The sequence below is a fragment of the Lipotes vexillifer genome, unplaced genomic scaffold (genome assembly GCF_000442215.2).
Source record: "Lipotes vexillifer unplaced genomic scaffold, Lipotes_vexillifer_v1.1 scaffold944, whole genome shotgun sequence".
NCBI classification, from domain to species: Eukaryota; Metazoa; Chordata; class Mammalia; order Artiodactyla; family Lipotidae; genus Lipotes; species Lipotes vexillifer.
The window spans coordinates 1,409,747-1,413,672 of NW_006785040.1; the positions used below are offsets into that span (position 1 = coordinate 1,409,747).

A 3,926-nucleotide genomic window follows, 5' to 3' on the forward strand; every position below is an offset into this window, starting at 1 on the left:
CAGCAGGAAGAAAAGGCTCTCCGGGTGCGAGTCGGCTTCGAGTCAGGGCACTGGGTCCCCCGTCACCTGCAGAGTCCTCTGTCCCCAACTCCTGGGAGGGGTCCCTGTCTTGGACCTGTTTGGTGGCAGAGTCACTCCTGCCAGAGCTCTGCCTTGGATGCCACCAGCCCGGCGCGCAGGCTGGTGCCGCCCAGTCCCGCCTTGTCCCTGCCCACATCTCACTGCTCTCCCCGTGCTCCCTGGTTTCCCCCCCAGGGTGTCTGGAATCTTTCTGGGCTCTGGACCCTCACTCGGCAGCAGGAGTCCTGCCACCTGCTGGCCAGTAACTGGCTTCTTTCTGAGCCTTCCTGCTGCCTCTCTCCATCTGTCACCACCGCGGAGCCCCCTTCCCCCAGGCTTCCTGTCACCCCAGTCTGGGTATTGCCCGGTGATTATTTTCTTGCGTCTGCTGTCTGGAGCCACCCCGTGCCCTCTGACCGCCCTTCTCAGCCTGGGGGACTGTAAACCTCCGGGTCCTGGGCCCCGAGAGCGCCCTATCCTTCTCGAGCCACCTCTCCAAGGACGCCCACGCCCTGGGGCCCGGCCTCTGCCTTTCACGGTTGGAGCAGCGCTTCTATCATGACGTTGGAAGCAAACGGACCCCGTTCCTGGGGCTGGGAGGGGAGAGAGGGAGGGCCCAGGGCGGAGCAGGAATTGTCCTGACTCCTCATGATGATACAAATTCAGGTGACTTTTGTACTTTTATTACAGTCAGCCCTCCGTATCCACAGGTTCCACACCCACAGAGCCAACCAACTGCGTATTGAAAATATTGAAAAAAGAATCCAGAAAATTCCAAAAAGCACAACTTGAATTTGCCTCACCTTGGTAACAATTTACACAGCATTTACATTGTACTTACAACTGTCTACATAGCATTTACACGTAGGGAGATTATAAGGGATTGAGAGATGTGTGTATCTTAAGTACACAGGATGATGTGTGATGGTTGTGTACATATGCTCCACCATTTTACAGAAGGGGCCTAGGGAGCCGAGGACTGCGGTACCCACGTGGGTCCTGGAACCAGTCCCCAAGGATAACGAGGGCCAACTGTGTATTACTGTTTATTGCTTCCCCAGAGTATTTGTGGAAAATTGATGATTCATGCATGTTCATGCTGTGGATGGATGTTTGATTCCATTTCAGAATACTAGTGAGAACAAGAGAACTGGCCCTACTACCTTCCCGTCCTCCTCCCCCCACCCCTCGTCCCCATCCATCCCTTGAGCGTGTGTCATCTGTAAGCCTCAGTGCCAAGTCTTAGGGACAAAGGCTAATTCACAGGCCTTATTGTCAGAAGCTTCCACTCTCCGAGTCAGGGTATCTTGTGTCCAATTCCTGCTCAGCTACTAAGGGGCTGTGGGACCTTCAGACATATCACTGAAACTTTCTGGGGAGAAACAGAACAGGCTCCAGACGCTGGGACACCAGGCTCAGTGCGGGGTGAGGTGCAGGATTGCAACAAGCAAGCCAATTCCGAGTCTGCATCCTACGTGGGCCTCCCTCGGACTCTCCCAGACGCAGGTACTCGGGAATGTGATGCCCAGGCTGGAGAAGCTGACTGCCCCTGGAGAGGATACACACCATATGAAGGGGTGTGGGTCTCTCCAATGAAGAGCTGGATGCCCTCCACCACCCTCGGTAAAGCCCACCTGCCAACAGCTCACAATCTGCACACAGAACTGGCACCCCGGTTAGTGCCTCTCTTATGAATGAAGAGGCAGCCAGGTTTCATCAGAAATGTAAAGAATCTTCCAGATGAGGGTTTCCCTGGTGGCACAGTGGTTGAGAGTCCGCCTGCCGATGCAGGGGACACGGGTTCGTGCCCCGGTCCGGGAAGATCCCACGTGCCGCGGAGTGGCTGGGCCTGTGAGCCATGGCTGCTGGGCCTGTGCGTCCGGAGCCTATGCTCCGCAACGGGAGAGGCCACAACAGTGAGAGGCCCGCGTACCGCAAAAAAAAAAAAAAGAATCTTCCAGATGAGAGAGTCCAAACCCAAACCCAAAGAACAAAAAACCTCAGAATAATTCAGAAATCCAGAGGGAACAGAGATAATTCAGTGAACAGAAGAAAATCGTCCTAATATATCTAGAAAGACAAAAAATACTGAACCAATTAGACAAGAATAGCATGCTCTTGGATGGAGAGAGAAGGCTAGGGATTTTGAAGTGTCATGCCTGAAAATAAACATTCAACAGAAAGGCTGGAATATAGGAGAGAAAAGGTATGCACCAAAATAGTACAATAAAAGTTCCAGAAAGAAACAACAGAGAAAAGAGAAATTATCAACACATTATAGTAAAAACCTTCCAAGACTGAGGAACAATTATTCCCCAGATTGAAAAGTCCCACACCAATGGCTGAAATTTCAGGATACCAGGATTAAAGACGTCCTTCTGAAAAGGAGAAAGAAGCAGACCATCTACAAGGATCAGCAAATAGGATGACATCGTCTTTCTCACCAGCAACACGCGGTGGACGATTCCAGGGCATTCTAGACAGAAATGATTTTCTTTGTAGATCTTATATCTAGATAAACAATAATTTCAAATGTGGGAATAGAATAAAGACATTTTGAGATGTTTTCTAGATATATGAAGGAAAAAGTAAATAAAAAGGGAGACATATATCTGTTGCTCTTTGGCCCATGACCCAGGGTGTGTGCAAAGGACCCAACAGAGGAGAGTGGTGAAAAGGGCCTCAAAAGTGACCCTACAGACACCTGGTCCAAATGGGCCAGAAAAAAGGGGACTACAGCTCAAGAAAAGAACGTTGGAACTGACAGATTACTAGTATGTTTGAGCATCTGGGAAGAATACGCATAGGAGCCCGAGTGGCAGGCAGGAACAACTGGAAATATTATGAGCAGGTACCAATACATACAAAGTTACCCAAGTGAAAGACAAAGCAACACTTCAGGAAAAATTAAGTGATGTAAAGGAAAGTAGGGCACGAAGAGACCACCAGGGTCTGAGGTCAGCACCATTTATGTAGTGAGCCTGCGCCTCAGACTGCTGATCTCACCAGGCAGCTGATGTAACAGTTCTGAGAAGATGATGGTACAGAGCAGCTAAATCCTCACCTGCGACAACAGGAAGTCATGTGATGAGGAATCGTGACGTGAGGACAACTGTGCTCAGAAGAGACAAGATGAACACTTGATGAAGGAGATGATGCGCTTGAGGGTGGTTGTCTCTCCGGGAAGCGGGGCTGGTGGGGGGGGTTGGGCGAAGGGCAAGGGAATTTGTGTGGATCATTTAAGCCTTTGTTATGGGTTGAATTCTGCAAAATATGTTGAATTTCTAATCCCTCAAACCTTAGTATGGGACAGTATTTGTCAATAGGGTCCACTGCAGATGTATTTAGTAAGTTAAGATGAGGTCACACTGGAGTGACTCGTGTCCTTGTAAGAGGAGGAGCGACACAGAGATCCAGGGAGGACACAGCCAGTGGAAGACGCAGGATTGGAGGGACGCAGCTACAAGCCAAGGACTGCCAGCGACCACGGGGAGCTGAAGGGGGCGAGGAAGGGCCCCTGCCCTGCGGGTGTCAGAGAGAGCGCGGCGCTGCCCACACCTTGATTTTGCCGTTCCAGCCCTAGGAAACTAACACAACACTTTAACAATTTCGCTTTTTAAAAACATTGTGCAGGTATCATAGGATAGCCTGGCAGACTTCAAGTCACGTCTGCCAGGCTTAGGAGTTGGAGGTGTGTGCAGACGCATGCACACACACACACACACACACACACACACACACACACACACACACACACACACACACACACACACACACACACACACACACACCGCCGGCTGGGTGCTCAGTCTGCCTTCCCGCCCCTCCTTCCAGGCCATTTCAGCGTCGTGGCGCTTCCTCCTACT

General features: G+C 50.9%; 1 protein-coding gene across 2 annotated transcripts in view; it reads right to left on the bottom strand.

Moving 5' to 3' along the window:
• The window catches only part of DPP6 (dipeptidyl peptidase like 6), an 800,631-nt gene that overhangs the window by 9,699 nt on the left and 787,006 nt on the right, over positions 1 to 3,926 (bottom strand). The window lies entirely within an intron of this gene.